The following is a 16,750-nucleotide window of genomic DNA, read 5'->3' as shown; positions in this document are numbered from 1 at the left end:
CCCCTGGGACACCCTGTTACCTTCACCAACTGCTGCCTCTGTCCCTCTCAGCAGGGAGTCACCAATTACCACCAAAGGTCTCCTCCTCTTCTGGCCAGTGGCAGCAATTCTTCTGCAAACTCTGCCAGCTCAGTGACACACCACAGCTCCAAACTGTCCTTTTGTGCGTCTCCTCCTTCCAGCGGTTCGTTTCCTGCAGTGGGTGATCTTCCTTCTCCCTTGGGGCACTCCACTTCAGTTGCTGTTGCAGGAGACTTCGCTCTTTTCTAACGAGATATTCCTCGTCTTGTTGAGTAGTCGGGCTTCAACTTGCTGGACCTTCTCTTCCAGCAAGGCAACCAGCTTGCACTTACTGCAGGTGTAGTTTGACGCATTCTCAGGAAAGAAGACCATTATGGCACAGGCATTGCAGGGCATTGCAGGAGCTGCCTTGCTGTTCATATGTCTTGGTCTCCTCAAAATGCCCTCGCAAATGGGATTTACATAGTTAATCTGTTATTCCTGGGTTGGGCACTGCTTCCCTTTTGGGTGAAGACAGAGGCGAAGTAGGTGTTGGATAGTTCTGTCTTCTTTCTGTCACCTAACAGCTTTTTCCATCTTCTCCATGCAGATGAGCTTCTACTTGTTTGTTCTTCCTCTTACTTTGAACATAGGCAAAGAAAGCTTTATTATTATTTTTATTTCTTGCAAGTATGAACTCTTTCTGAGCTTTGGCATGCCTGACCTTTTCCCTGCAACTGTTGCTACTCGTGTATCCTCTTCCTTCATGATTTCCCCTTTCTTCCATTTCTCATTTATGCCCTCAGCTCATCTGTAACCTCCTTACAATGTTTTGTAGTGGTTAAGAGCGGTGGACTCGTAATCTGGTGAACCGGGTTCGCGTCTCCGCTCCTCCACATGCAGCTGCTGGGTGACCTTGGGCTAGTCACACTTCTTTGAAGTCTCTCAGCCTCACTCACCTCACAGAGTGTTTGTTGTGGGGGAGGAAGGGAAAAGGAGATTGTAAGCCGCTTAGGGCAGTGATAAAGTGGGATATCAAATCCAAACTTCTTCTTCTTCTTCCCTATGCAGCCACATGGGTTTCTTTGGAGGCCTGCCACTTTTCATTCTGCCTGCAATTATCTGCATTTTTGCCTTCAACATTTTACCTTTAAGAAACTCCCATCCACCTTGGACTCCCTTTTCTTTGAGTATTTCTGACCATTCAATCTCATCCAATAGTTCCTGAAGCTTTTTGAAATCAGCCTTCTTGAAGTCCAGAGGGCATGCCCAACTACACTCTGCTTTCCCTTGAAACCCAGGAGCACACAATCACTTCCTCCCAAGTCTCTTGGTGCTTCCAACTCATCAATCAGTTCCTCTGTGTTGGTGAGGACCAGGTCCAAGAGAGAGGATTCCCTTGCTCCTGCTGCTTCCAGCTTCTGGGAAATGAAATTGTCAGTGAGGCAATGCAGAAATCTGTTGGACTTTATATTCTTGGAAGAGCTTGAATTCCAACAGATATTGGGGTAGTTGAAGTCTCCCATGGCTACTATGTTGTATACAGTGGTACCTCGGGTTAAGAACTTCATTCGTTCCAGAGGTCCATTCTTAACCTGAAACTGTTCTTAACCTGAGATACCACTTTAGCTAATGGGGCCTCCCGCTGCTGCCGCCGCACCACCGCCGTGCAATTTCTGTTCTCACCCTGAAGTAAAGTTCTGAACCCAAGGTACTATTTCTGGGTTAGTGGAGTCTGTAACCTGAAGCGTCTGTAACCCAAGGTACCACTGTATCTCCTTTTAGATTCTTTGGTGATCTGCTCTAGGAAGGCATCACCCACGTCTTCAGTTTGGCTTGGTGGTCTTTTGCAGACATCCACAGAAAGTCACTGTTTTCTCTCCTCTAGTTTTCATCCATATACTCTCAATACGCCTTCCAGGCTTCAGGTCATAGATTTCTTCACAAGTGTACACATCCTTTACATATAGTGCTACTCCTCCTCTCTTCCTGCTTGGTCTATTGCTTCTGAACAGGTTTTATCCCTCAATTTATACATTCCAGTCATGAGTCTCAGTCCATCAGGTTTCAGTAATGTCTGTTAGATCATATTTGCCATCCTGTATTTAGAGTAGGATTTGCTTCACTTGTTTTCTGTTCTCTGTACATTAGTAGAGAGACAACTGAAACCACAAGTCTTTCTCGACACGTGTTTCCTTCTTGGAGTTTCTTGTCCTTTTAACAGGTTTCTGTAGTACCACATCTGATTCCTGTGCATTTATAAATTTTGTATTAAACATAAATCATACACAATCAAATTCTGAGATCCTCATTCTCCCCCCACCCCCACCCCACCTGAGGGGTCCCAGCCTGCACAGGATTCCCCACCTCCAGAACCAGCTGAGCCGGGGCTTGAGCCTGAAGGGTCCTCACCTGTGCTGGATCCTCAGGTGCAGGCACCAGCTGAGCCTGCTCTGGCTCCTGAGGTGCTGGAGGCCCCATTGCCTGCAGGTGCTCCACTCTCAGCCCCATCAGGGGAAGAGGAGGTTGCCTCTGGGTCTGGTAACCCTCCAGCCTCTCCTGAGCTACAGAGGCTCAGGGCAGAGAGGCAGAGGGAACTAAGTTCCCGCAGGAGGAGTGCTCGCCTCCAGGCCAGGAGAGGTGAGTCACCTGAGGATTGGGGCTGCCCTATGGCTTCGGGCAGATAAAAGCCGGCCAGCCCTAGTCCCAAGTTGTGGGAGCAACATTGTTGGTTGCTAGTTCCTGCCTGAACCCTGTCCTGCTTTCCTGCCTGAGCTCCTGACCCACCCTGGCTCTCTGCTTGCATGCCTGTCCCTGACTTCACCCAACTCCCTGCCCTGCACTTCAGCTTCTACAGACTGCCTCCTTGTTGCACCTTTGACCACGGACCGGACTTGGACCTTGCCTCTCGGGTAACCCACGGGACCAGCAGAAAACCATTGAAAGGAGTTGGCGTACTAAACACTTTGACCTAAGATGTTTGGCTGTCTGGTGGGGGGACAGCAAAGTGCACCCCTTCTCAGAACCAGATTTAGGGTGGTGTGGGGCAGATTCCCTGCACAGAGTGCCACGTTGAGGGGGTGCAAAATTGAGAAGGTGCGTAACTTAGAAGATCCATTTGGGGATGCCAAAGTTTGGCCTCCCACAGTGTGGGGAAATAGATCTTTTGGGCCTGATTTGTTAGTCTGTATAAGAAACTGCTGGGATTCTTGAATACTGAAGCTAAGCACAGGTGTCCCTTATTAGGCCTTCAAGGTTAAGACTAATGAGAGTCGGGTGATGGGAGAGGCAAGTGCTCATTATCTGGAAAGTTCTACCAATTAAGCCCTATGATTGGTCATACCAGGTCTCATGATTCCGGTCAATTTTGCTTAAACTCGGGGTTTGGGCTATTGTACGACAGCTGTGGGGATGCAATGGAGGCTACAAAGCATGCCTTCAATGAAGCCTTCACTACCACCAGGCAAGCTCAATGATGAGCCCTCACCAGTGTTTGGTTGCATTCACTTACCTTCCACTTACCTTCTCTGACGAAAATAGAGACATCCAGTTGTATTTTTCTAGAAAAAAGAGGGGCCGGGACGCAGCATGAAACTCCCCTCGTTCTCTGAAAGGGTCCGGAAATGAGTTCCGGTGAGTTCCGGCCAGAAAAAAAGCCCCAGGGGAAGCCTTACTCCCTTCCCTCCGACATTTCTCCAATGACCTATCAACATTCCCTCCAGAATTTCTCTGAAAAAGCAGGACATTCCGGGAAAAACCGGGACAGCTTTTGTAAATCCGGAACCACCCCAGGAAAATAGTGTATGCATTTAAGTCACCTCCCAATTGGTTTCCGCACCCTAGACCCTGAAATATGTAAATGTGGCATATTTGTGTGAGATGCCTGAGCATGGGAGGCAGTTAGTGCTGGCAGGAGCCAAAGGATGTTTCTGCTGCAGCTGATGACCCCAGGATCAAACATGCCATCCACAGAGGAGGGAATGCCTCTCTGTGGACTGTCCTTTAAGAACCCTCCTTGTGCTTCAGTCCAAGTCCCTTCATCCCCCCCCCCCCACCAACACAAACCAAAGGCAGCAAATGTCTTTGAACAAGACCTCTTACTGGGGGGGGGCACTGTACTTGGACTTCTGTCGTGCTGCTTGTGAGCTCCTGGGAGAACAGACCACAGGTCTAACTGAGCCATCTTGGGCTTGAACCATCTGTCAATGGTTATTGTGGTGCTCTGCTCCAATTGTCCCTCTAGGGGGCTTGGGAGGGAATCTCGCCTCCTGCTTCCAACCCACCCATGTGGAAGCAGCAGCCTGTTCCAGCTACAGAACAGGGATCTAGTCTGGGTGGACTCTGGTTGAGCAAAGGAAGTGGACTTACTGTGATTCTTCTTGAACATGCACTGGTGGAAGAGAACAGTCAGGACGCCCAGGAACGGCAGGTGAGAGGCAGTTCTGCACAAAGAGGGCAGAAAAGAGGGGAATGTCAGGAAAAGGCCAAAGTGCCAATCCCAGCAGGGTCTGGAAAATGAGCTAACGTGTGTGTGTGTGTGTTTTAAGTATTGGGTTCTGCCTTCTCAGGTCTACCTGGGAGGGCAGTTCAATTCTTGGTACCACAATTTAAGAAGGATACTGATAAACTGAATTTACCTGGTTTTACCATCGGTAGAACCCACCAAAACAGCCCCACATTGTGCAACCGGGTAGCCGAGGTGGATTTTGGGCAGTGTGCCCAGTTCCTCCACATTGGGCGCTGAGCCTAGGAGATGCCACAGGGCATTGTAGTGAACTGAGCACAATGGAGGCCAAGAGATGGGGCACACTGTTGAATGTTGGCCTTGCTTGCACAGGGTGCCGCTGAAATGGGAAAGACCAAGGTCCGCCTCTGAGGGGAGGCAGAAATCCTCCCTGCTGGCTTTCAGGTGAACCAAAGACAGTTAACTGAAGGAGTCTGTGCTGCCAACTGATCTCAGAATCAGTTCAAAGCAAGCATCTGGTTGCCAGGGAAACAAGAGAATTCCACAGGATTCCACATCCCTCTGTGGAGCCACAGCCTGGCCAAGGACTGGCCAATGGACTCTGGGCTCCAGGACTGCTCTGTCTCCCAGGCCCTTGTCACCCCTTGAAGGGAGATTGAGCCACAGGCTCAGAAACCAACAATTGGGGCGGGGGAGTATGAAAGGGAGGGACATGGGAACAAGTAGCAAGGAGATCATGGTTTAAATGCCCTTTTACAATAAATAAAACCTCCTGCCCGTCCTCACGGATGCTCAGTAATGGTGAGGAATGAGGAACTGAGCTTTTTAGGGGAGTGGGGGACAAGCCCTTGTCTTAACAAATCCCTGCTGTCAACTTCTTCATCCTGCTGCTCTCCAGATGTTAAGCCAAGCAGAATGAAGAAAGGGATGGGAAGGTTGCAGCGTTTTAGTTGCAGGAAAAATCGAGAAAGAGGCAACAGGACAGACCTTTGCAAAATGATGCCCAGCATGGAGAAAGTGCACAGAGAAAGTCTTTCTCCCATTTTCGTGACACCAAAAGCTGAATTTTGGGAGATACACGAGAGGGAAAAGAACGTTCTTCTTTGGACAGTGCAATGGTAAACAGTGAAACTCTCTCCCTCAGGAGGCAGTGATGGCCAACAACTTGGATGGCTTTGAAAAGGGATCAGAAAAGTTCATGGAGGAGGCTATGGAGGGCTACTACCCAGAATGACTATGTTGTTCCTCCATAGTTGGAGGCCACAATGCTTTTGAAGACCATAGGAGGGGGGAGAGCTATTGTGCTGGGATCCTGCTTGTGGGCTTCCCATTAGGGCATGTGCTTGGCCACTGTAAAAACAGGACGTTGGATTAGATGGGCCACTGGCCTGATTCAGTGGGCTGCCATCATTACCCCAGAACTTTGGGCATTCTGGCTGCTGGGATTTGTTGTCTGACAACATCTGGAGGGCACCAGGATGAGGAAGACCAGATTATTATTATTTTTTTAAATGATATTTATTGAAGTTTCCATTTATTGAAGTTTCCATTAAAACACAAAAATACACAAACACAAACAGACAAAATACAAGTATAATTTCAATCCTTTTTTTCTCTTAAACCTTATTTCCTCGACCTCCTCACACCTCCCCCCTCCCCTTCTGTATTATAATTTCATTACTATCCACTCAACAAGTTCTTATCTTATTTCTCAACCTAAACTTAAAAATTTGTTATGTCATGCTATTATTTTCCTTTTCTTCTTTCTTTCATTCCTCAATTTATTTTTAAAACCTTATATCTATTTAAATTCTGGTATGCCCCACAGAGAAACCTATGGTCTGCAAATAATAACATCCTCAAGGTCCCAGGCCTCAGAGAGGTTAGGCTGGCCTCAACTAGAGCCAGGGCCTTCTCGGCTGCGGCTCCAATCTGGTGGAACGCTCTGTCACAAGAGACTAGGGCCCTGCGGGACCTGACATCCTTCCGCAGGGCCTGCAAGACAGAGTTGTTCCACCAGGCCTTTGGTCAGGGCGCAGCCTGACTCCCTCCTCTGGCAACCTGCACAGAATCTTGCTTAATCAGTTGCCATTAATTTGATTTTAATTGATTTTTATAATGAAATATTTTTAGAATGTGCGATTATTTGATTGTTTGATTGTTTGATTGTTGTTAGCCGCCCTGAGCCCGGCTTCGGCTGGGGAGGGCGGGATATAAATAAAATTTATTATTATTATTATTATTAAATTAAAAAAAAACCAATTTTAACTTAATCTTAAACCTTTTTCCTAAAGTCGGCCCAAATTTCCCTTCCACGATTTTTCCACATTCCCTAAAAATTATAAATAAAGAAATAAACATATAAACAAGATCTAAGCAGATTATATCACCCTTCGGATTTTCAATTCCCACCCTCCCTTTCCCGGTTTTGATCCCCAAACCAATGTCCATAAATGCGTCCATTTCTCAGCCTGGATCCCAAACACCTGAGGCTTTTAAACCTCTCTCAGTTTCTCTCTGCCAGTCTTTTTGACAGTCCTTTGTTTCCAACACCAACTCTTGAAGAAGCTCTGTCCCAATAATGTCCATTTTTCTTCCCAGCAGGCCTCTATATTCAAAAATGGAGCTCAAATTTTGTTTCTTAAGTCTTTTAAATCTATATGTCCCAAAAGCTCCAATTTCCATCTCAATCAAATTTATGCTACCAGGCCTCTGGTCCAGCTTTGTCTTCTGCAACATTGTGGCTTCGTCTTTAATTTCCAGCAAGTCCTCATATGTCTCTTGGGATTTTTCAAACTTCGTTTCCCCAGCTGCAGCAGTTTCTATTTCAACTTCAAGGGCTATTGGTTCAGAGACGAAAACTTGTGTCAAGTCTCTTCCTGTTCCCACAAGATTGTTTACTGTATCATTCAGTGCTGTTGCCCTTGTTGTTAAGATGTTGCTCTGCTCCTGGAACTTTCCCAGGAGATAAAAAGTCCTGTTCAGCTCAGCGAGTATTTTTCCACTTACAGCCATTTCTTGCAGTATTCCAAAACTCCCCTCTAGGGGGATTCTGTTTACTTAGTGTCTTTAAAATTCCAATCCAATAGACCAAAATGTAACTTATTTTCCTTTGCTTCCGACAATTAAATCCAAATCTGAGAAAATCTAGCCAGCAGAATCACCAAAAGCAACGTTTCCTTTTATTTCCCAACTTTGACAGCTAGTTTGACAGCTGTCAAAGTCCGTATCTTTCCAGCAGGCTCTTTCACAGATCGCACCCGGTCCCGGGGGGTTGCACTTTAATTTAAACCAATTCTTATCCTCCAGCAAAATCAAATATACTGTCCAATCGCGAAGATAGTAATTTTTCTTCCAAAAAGGCAACTTTTTCTCTCAACTTTAGTTGGCTGGTCCTTGCTTTAGATTATCTACAAGGCGGGGGGGGGGCGGACTTCCTTTTTACACTTCCCCCGATCGTGCCGAATTTTAAGAAAGAATTTCCCTTTTAAGTCCAATTTCCATATTACTTACGGGTTGTTGCTTTTAGTCCGAATATTGAAGGAAAAAGTCAGCGCTCTCCATCCATGGCATGCGGCTTCACTCAGCAGGGGAAGCAGAGGACTCTCAGCACCGCGCCACTCCCCGCCTCCGTTCCGCAGCCTTTAAAAAGGCTACTTTACGGGTCGGGGGGGCACTAATGGTGCCCGCCGAGTCACCATGTCCACAGGCATCCACACCTGTGGTTTTTTAGGGTCCCCGCGTCACCGTCGCGGCAGAACCCGATCCCTACTGAGCCGATTCCCTCCGGAGATCGGAGGGAATCCGCCATTAGATGTTGGCGCTAACCCGGAAGTCGAAGAGACCAGATTATTTTAATTCCAGCTACCTGGATCCAAACACACACAAACACAAAATGAAAATGGCCTGTATCAAGTATCAATGTCATTGCTCAGACCGCTTTCAACTGTCATGGCTTCCCCCAAAGAATACTGGGAATGGTGGTTTGTTAAGAATGCAGGGAGTTGTTAAACCCTGTTGTTAAACAGAGACATCCAGTGCTATTCTTCTAGGAAAAAAGATGCCGGAACTCACCATGAACACCTCCCTCCTTCTCTGAGAGGGTCCGGAACTGAGTCCCAGGAGAAGCCTCACTCCACTCCCCCAACATCTCTCTGATGATAATAGGGATGTCTCAACATTCCCTCCAAGATTTATCTGAAGAAGCAGGACATTCTGGTATCAAATGAGAAACTGGGATGGCTTCTGTAAATCTGGAACCATCCCAGGAAAATAGTGTATTCATTGAGCTGGATATTTCTCCCCGATGCATTCAAGTCATCTCCCAATTGGTTTCCGCACCCTAGACCCTGAAATATGTAAATGTGGCATATTTGTGTGAGATGCCTGAGCATGGGAGGCAGTTAGTGCTGGCAGGAGCCAAAGGATGTTTCTGCTGCAGCTGATGACCCTAGGATCAAGCAGGCCATCCACAGAGGAGGGAATCCCTTTCTGTGGGTTGTCCTTTAAGAACCCTCCTTGTGCTTCAGTCCAAGCCCCTCCATTCTCCCTCACATAAACGCACCAAAAGCATCAGATGTCTCTGAACCAGACCTGTTCCTGGGAAGCGCTGCACTGGGACTCCTGTCATGCTGCTTGTGAGCCCCTGGGAGAACAGGCCACAGGTCTAGCTGAGCCACCTTGGGCTTGACCCAACTGCCAAGGGATCTTGTGGTGCTCTGCTCCAATTGTCCCTCTGGGGGGGTTGGGAGGGAATCCCGCCTCCTGCTCCCAACCCACCCATGTGGAAGCAGCAGCTTGTTCCAGCTACAGAACAGGGATCTAGTCTGGCTGGACTCTGGTTGAGCAAAGAAAGTGGAAGTGCTCAACCGAAACAGCCCCACATTCTGCAACTGGGGAGCTAAGGCAGATTTGGGGCAGTGTGCCCAGTTCCTCCACACTGGGTGCTGAGCCTAGGGGATGCCACAGGGCAACATAGTCAATGGGTGGACTCTAGTCTGGGTGGACTCTGGTTGAGCAAAGGAAGTGGACTTACTGTGGTTCTTCTTGAACATGCACTGGTGGAAGGGAACAGTCAGGACGCCCAGAAACGTATTTCTGAGAATTTAAGAGGCAGTTCTGCACAAAGAGGGCAGAAAGGAGGGGAATGTCAGGAAAAGGCCAAAGTGCCAATCCCAGCAGGGTCTGGAAAATGAGCTGACGTGTGTGTGTGTTGTTTTTGTTTGTGCATTTTTGTGTGTTTTAAGTATTGGGTTTTACCTTCCCAGGTCGACCTGGGATGGCAGTTCAATTCTTGGTACCACAATTTAAGAAGGATATTGATAAAACTGACTTTACCTGACTTTACCTTCTGTGGAATCCACTGAAACAGCCCCAGATTGTGCAACTGGGGAGCTGAGGCAGATTTTGGGCAGTGTGCCCAGTTCCTCCACACCGGGTGCTGAGCCTAGGGGATGCCACAGGGCATCGTAGTCAATTGAGCACAATGGAGGGTGAGAGATGGGGGGACACTGTTGAATGTTGGCCTTGCACAGGGTGCCGCTGAAATGGGAAAGACCAAGGTCGGCCTCTGAGGGGAGGCAGAAGCTTTCCCCTCAGGTGAAAGCTGGCTTTCAGGTGAACCAAAGACAGTTAACTGAAGGAGTCTGTGCTGCCAACTGAATCAGTTCAAAGCAGGCATCTGGTTGCCAGAGAAACAAGAGAATTGCACAGTATTCCGCATCCCTTTGTGGAGCCAGAGCCTGGCCAAGGACTGGCCTATGGACTTTGGGCTCCAGGACTGCTCTGTCTCACCCTTTGGCATCTTCAGGCTGCTGCTAAGCCCATCTTTGTGACTTCACAGTAGCCACCCAGATGCCTCTTCTGGGAAGCTGAGAAAGCAACAGCGGCAGCAGAGTTGCCCCCATTTGTGATTCCCAGTAGCAACCAAAAACTCCAAAACCAACAGTGGGAGGAACAAGCTGACAGTGGAAGGCTGCAGAGACAGCAGCAAGGAGGATGACGTTTAAATGCCCCTTTACAATAAATAAAATAAAATCTGCACGTCCTCCTTAGCGGATGCTCAGTAAGGGTGTGGAATGAGTAGTTGAGCTTTTTAGGGGAGTGGGAGGCAAGCCCTGGTCTGAACTGGTCCCTACTGTAGCCTTTTTCAACCGGCTGCTCTCCAGACGTTACATCAAGCAGAATGAACAAAAGGATGGGAAGTTTGCAGCGTTTGGGACTTTCTTATTTGAGAGAAACAGCAAGGAGGTGGCAACATGACAGATCTTTGTAGAATCAGTGTGGCAGTTAGGCATTGGCAGGGGTATTGTTATGCAAATGAAGTTGGGGGGGAGGAACGCCATCACCTCCCCCAAATCTTGAAGGGTAGTTCGTTAAAGGACTCTGGGGGGCGTCGCCTCGTCCGAAACCTACGGAGGCTAGGGCCTAAAGCGCCCCCCCCCGAGCGGCAACCCCTCGGGGAGCGCCTAGGGATGTGCATCTCGGGGGCTCCCCCTGGTGGTGTTTAACCCCTTCCCGATTAGACCAGATAGTCTGTTAGGGCCAATGCCTAAAGCCAATACCGCTCTTACCTGTAATCAATAAAGTTGTGGCCATTTACGCCCATTAACCTTAATTCTGTGTCCGGTGTCTTTATTATTCCAACTGTGGGAGGGGGCGGGAATTGCCACGCAATCACGCAAAACATGGAGAAAGTGAATAGAGAAAAGTCTTTCTCCCCATTTTGCAACACTAGAACACACGGACATTGAATGAAGCTGAATGTTAGACGAGACGGGATGGAGAACATTCTTCTTTGGGCAGTGTGTAGTTAACCTGTGGAACTCTCTGCCTCAGGAAGCAGTGATGGCCAACAGAAAAGTTCATGGAGGAGGCTATGGAGGGCTATTAGTCATGATGGCAGACCCTCCAAGTTGTCAGCAGTTTCATTCTCTCCCGTTGCTGGGTGTGTGTGTGAGACTACTAGATCACATGCTCTGTGTTTTGCATTCCATTCTTTGGAAGCATGAGAACAGAAGAAACTGTGTGCCACTTCCGCTCTTTGTTCTTTGTACTTTCTGTTTTTGTTGTTCTTTCTCAGGAGAAGAAGAGACACGCCATGATTGCTCTGTTCTTTATTTTGTTCCTGTAAATAAATCACTAAACTCAGGTGCCATGCGTCCTCAGTCTTAGCTTCTGCTAAACTCTGCTGTTTACTATGTGCATGCATTTTCAGATGCATGTCGTGCTTGGACGTCCAGAGGAGTGAATGCATTTCGTACGTTATTTTCACTAATACATGTGCCTTTTTATGCTTTACACACTTTACCCTAATATATGCATTTTGTACCCATTGCTTGACTGGAGAACTGCACTGCAAAATTCAGAGGAGGATAAATTTTGAAGGATGGTTGTGTTTGGATTCGTATATTATTTCAGAAACTGCAAATTAGGTAGGTTCACTTCTAAATGCGAACTGGAGTGAATTTCTCCCCTAGTTCTATTTGGCCTTGAGACAGCTAACTGCAAAGAGCTTTTCCATGTGCAATCATCAAGCAGGAGAAATTAAGTGTTCCAAGGTTGTCTGAAGAATGGATTCTCTACTATTTCTCCTGGGATATACTATATTGTTTTTGCAACATATTGCACCTGATAACCTAAAATAGCTGAGGAGGCCTTTTCTCTTAGAACTTTGGAAAAATGGAGATGGAGATTTTTTTTCATGGTCATTTAACTTTTTTTAAAAAATAGACACCCAAACCTCCAACAGCCAACAGATAACCTACACTGAGCATTGCTCAACTTCCCCAAATGATGCTGGTAATATTTTTCAATTTCTTTGACCACCTCTCCCCACCCCCCAAGATACTACAGATATTTTCTCTAAGCAATGCCTTGTATATTAAGCCTTGGACTTCCGGCTGAATTTTGCTGGCAACCTAAACATGTTCAGAGAAATGTTGGCGACCTTATTAGAATCCTTGCATCTTTCCTTGCAATTCCCACAGGTGTTTCAACTAAGCAGAACACTTTAAACTAGTCTTCACCAACCCAGTGCCCTCCAGATGTTTTGTACTGCCACTCGCATCAGTCCCAAAGAGTACAGCCATGCTGATTGCCCCAGACCCAGCACAAAAAAAACCTGTAGACATGCCTCCTATGTGTGCTGGCTGGAGTTATGACCCTAAACATCTGTTTTTAGAAGAAATGGTAAACCTCCTAAAAGCTGCAGTAGGTAGGTTGATCATTGGAAGGGACAAGCTGATGCTGTTATGGCGGGAGGAATGAAGCGTTTCACGAGTGGGTCTATGGGGGGAAGGAGTTCACGGCAACACCATCTAGTGGGGGGGGCTGAAAAAATCACATCTGGAAATCAAGCACCCCTTTGTTTTCAGAGAGAACATGGGTAGATGAGTCTAAACAAAACAACTGGACACAAATTTTCATGGCCCTCAAAATGGTGGCCCGTTTAATATATTTAGCGTTAAATCTGGAAGTGTATACTCAATTCTGACCAAACTTAGCCTCCTGAAGTACTGTATATTTTGCTCTAGGGGGCTTAGTTTGGTCAGAGTCGAGTACAGTGGTACCTTGGTTTTTGAACATCTCGGAAGCCGAACGTTTCGGTTTTGGAACGCCGAAAACCCAGAAGTAAATTCTTCTGTTTTCAAGTGCGCCTCAGAAGTCGAATGGCTTCCACTGCATGTACATGTTATTTTTTTCCAGTTTTCTGCAGACCGCCCTTTGTGTCTCAGTTTTTGAACGTTTCAGAAGTCGAACGGTCTTCCAGAGGGATTATGTTCAAAAACCGAGGCACCATGATTACTTCCAGAGTTAACACTACATACATTACTTCTGGTGAATGAGCCACCATTGAGGGCCACGGAAATTTGTGTCCTGAGCTTTTTAGACTCGTCTACCCATGTACTGTCTGCAACTAAAGGGGCACATTGGTTGCCAGATGTGAAGTATATTGGCATTGCTTTCAGCTGTCTTACCCAACTAATCAGAGAACTTAAGCCTAGAACAGCAGCCATTTTGAGACCAGGTATAGTAGGTTATCTATAGCAGCATTTTTGTAGTCAGGTTTCTCCTCCTCCTGTTGCATCTCCTAACAAAGTGTGAACAGCAACGAGGGCAGGCCTCCTAAGTACCAATCAGCCTCCTCTTCATACTTTGATTGATACGGTTTGCTGTGAGATGTTGGCACTGATATGTCAGACAGCATAAATTAGCCAAGATGTGCTGAATCACATCAACACAGCATCTGCGTCATTACATTTGTAAGAGAGACCTTTAAATTATTCTTTTCTTTTCTTTTTTATAATCTTGAAAATAGTCCTACTTATCCCTTTCTGAGCCTGGCCACTTGGATTATCACAAAGCCTTCATAATATCATTAAAACATTCAATTGCATCATAAAATAATTCTGAAGCAAATGAAGCAAGAGTGGCTTAAATTATTCATTAATGCGACTGTGGGAATGGAGTGATAGGCTTGCATAGTTGGCGGTAATTGGAATATTGTAAGCAATCATCTAAGTAAAAGCAAAAGATACAGCCCAGATAATCACACTTTACATAATGGAAGAGTGTTGACAAGCTCATGCATCTTCAGGGCGAATTAACACAGATCCTAGTGCTTGATATGACTCCCAGCCTGATCCTAACCCTGTTTTTTTAGATGCCAGTGGTATTAATGTCCAGCAAATGGTGTGTCCAGGACTTCAGACATGGGCTGGAATTCGATGGTCTTGGGAGGTGAATGCTTGCCACTGAAAACAGCAATGCTGCATCTCATCTTCTGTTACTCTCACAGTATCAAATCACTTGCTATGCACCTAAGAAGAGCCCGGCAGGATCAGGCTATAGGTCTGTCCAGCATCCTGTGTTCACAGTGCCCAGCCAGATGCCCACAGGAAGCCCACAAGCAGGACCCAAGTGCAACCGCATCTCCCCACTTCTGATTCCCAGGAACTGGGAATCAAGTCATACTGACTCCAGCAGTAGAGGGAGAACATAGCAATTGTGGCATGGAACGGAAGCAGTTCTGGGGTGTGCCTGGGACATGGACTTTAGGCTGTGCCTACTCCCAGCATTCCCCTTTCCTGCTCTCCCCCAATGATGTGCCACCAGCCACAAGTTGGCCTCCATCCATGTTCCTCTATCCTGCACCTGCACTACTGACATATTCTGCCAAATAATCTACCTGAAAAAGCCGAATAATATCTGGTACTGGTGTTTACTTGATTCATTGTGCTTTGATTAGGGCTGAACTGAGTCTACTTACCCTGTTTCATTATTGTTTGTTTTCATGAGCATCAAGTAGCGCCAACCCCAAGCCCTTTAGCCCCTATCAAGGTGGCATTAGAGAGTTACAAGATTCAGGGCAGATCATCCAGTCTACTTCTTTACATAGAACATAGTTTAACTGTAGAATTCATGCAAAGTAGTGGAGGCCACAAACCTGGGCCTCATCCACACTTGTCCCGTGCCTAGAAAGCATGAGTCCAAGTGATTATCTGCTGAGTGGTTTTCCCCTTGTCCTGCTCCATTCCCTGGGAAAACCTGCTCTTTAGTGCTAAATCGGAACAAATGTCAATCCAGAGAAACCCCTAATTGCCATTGACAAGAGGAAGTGTGGATCAGCCCTTGGATGGCTTCAAAAGAGGATTAGGGAAATTCATACAAGATAGGGCTATGATGGCTACATTCACTGTCCACTATTGGAACTGGAATGCTTCTTGATAGCAGATGCTAAAGGAAGGAGAAGCAGGAAGAGCACTATTGCACTCAGGTCCTGGTTGTAGGCATCTAACTGGCCATATTGAGAACAGATTGCTGAACTAAATGGGCCTTTGGTTTTACCCAGCAGGTCTCCTCTTATGTTCTTACAACCTTGAGATAAGTCAACTCTCCCTTTTTGGAGGGCTGTTTTGCGGGAGGGAATCTGAGGCCCCACAGCAACCCGGCTGTGGGCAGAGGAAAGCTGCCCACGTCAGAGGCATCCCTGGCCACGTCATGCCCACAGCCAATCAGGCTGTCTGGGGATGTGGCTACCCATGGTTTAAATTGTGGCATGGCCAGGGAGGCAGCCTCCTTTTCTTCCAGTTCGGAATCACCCAATTGCCTAAGCCAAACTGCTCACATCTGTAACCAATAAAGTTGTGGCTTTATTCATCCCATTAACCCAATATTCTTGTGTTTGTGTATTTATTTCAGGGAGCTGGGGAGTCCGGGGCCTCCCCAGGCAACAGTGCTAGAAGACCAGTGGCGTAGCGTGGGGGGTGCAGGGGGGCCGGCCGCACCGGGCGCAACATCTGGGGGGGGCACGCTCGCCGCCTCCGGAGTCGCCGAAGAGCCTCGGGCGCAGGCTGTAGCAGAGCCCCATGTCTCGCGGAACCGACGAGCTGTGTGCGCGTCCGGGCTGAAGGCGTCCGGCAGGCAGCGGCTCTCAGCACTCGCCGCGGTCCCCGCGCATCAGGGCCGCGGAGGGCGCGCCAGGCAGCCCCTCCTCACAGCCCCGCCGCCGCCGCTGCTGCAGCTGCTGGGCCATGTTGCATTTTCCTCGCCTCTCTGCCCTCCTCCGGGCAAGCGGCATCGTTTGGGCGGCAGCGCCAGCGGCAACTCGCCTCAGATCACCTGACACGGACCCGCCGCCGCCATGGCCACCTTACCGTAAATACCCCAGCCCAGGCAGCAGCAAGAAGAAGCTAGCAGCGACGGCAGGTTAAGGGTTAGGGGCGCAAATTACTTGCCTTGCCCCGGGTTAGGGGGCGCAAATTACTTGCCTTGCCCTGGGTGCTGACAACCCACGCTACGCCGCTGTAGAAGACTGAATACAGGTCTATTAGAGACCACCTCCACTTGATATTGGAGCAGACACTAGCAGGAGAATCCTCCCTGCACAAACAAATAGCAGCAATAGAGCTGATGCCCTAGTCAGACAAATGAATGTGACAAAGTGCATTACTTCCTTGCATGCAAACGCTAATAAATCTGAATGACAAAAGGCTCTCTTGGAACAAAAAATAAATAAACAAAACCAAGGGCCTGTTACTGTTCTCCCATGCCAAATGCAACAGAGAAAACATTTGCGTATGGGGAGAGCGCCCCCCCCCCCGCAAGAGAACCCAAATGGATGGGCTATTCAACAGATCTCATTTACTAGAGTAGATGTTACCCAGACAAAATCAAAGAATGACCAAGTGAGTCGGGGAAAGAATAGAAGGATAATGAGGTCAGATAAACTGTGAGCCCCATTAATTCCAAAGGGCTCAGCCCACCAAGAGCCCAGGAAGGAAG

The 16,750-nt window shown here is 47.6% G+C and overlaps 1 long non-coding RNA gene across 9 annotated transcripts in view; it reads right to left on the bottom strand.

Moving 5' to 3' along the window:
* Positions 1–16,750, bottom strand: part of LOC307208694 — a 284,653-nt gene that overhangs the window by 58,214 nt on the left and 209,689 nt on the right. For 5 of the 9 annotated variants that reach the window (XR_013835214.1, XR_013835215.1, XR_013835216.1 and 2 more), the window contains exons 1-2: positions 4,638–5,409; positions 4,369–4,442 (exon numbers count right to left, since the gene is read on the bottom strand). This is a non-coding gene — a long non-coding RNA (uncharacterized lncRNA). Of the gene's footprint in view, positions 1–1,547; positions 2,250–3,511; positions 3,561–4,368; positions 4,443–4,637; positions 5,410–16,750 lie in introns of those variants that run through there. The other 4 variants (XR_013835219.1, XR_013835209.1, XR_013835212.1 and 1 more) reach the window with 4 other exon arrangements.

The sequence above is a fragment of the Podarcis cretensis genome (assembly GCF_951804945.1).
Source record: "Podarcis cretensis genome assembly, chromosome: 1".
NCBI classification, from domain to species: Eukaryota; Metazoa; Chordata; class Lepidosauria; order Squamata; family Lacertidae; genus Podarcis; species Podarcis cretensis.
Note: the sequence above shows the minus strand (reverse complement) of the source record. Positions and strands in the feature narration are given on the sequence as shown.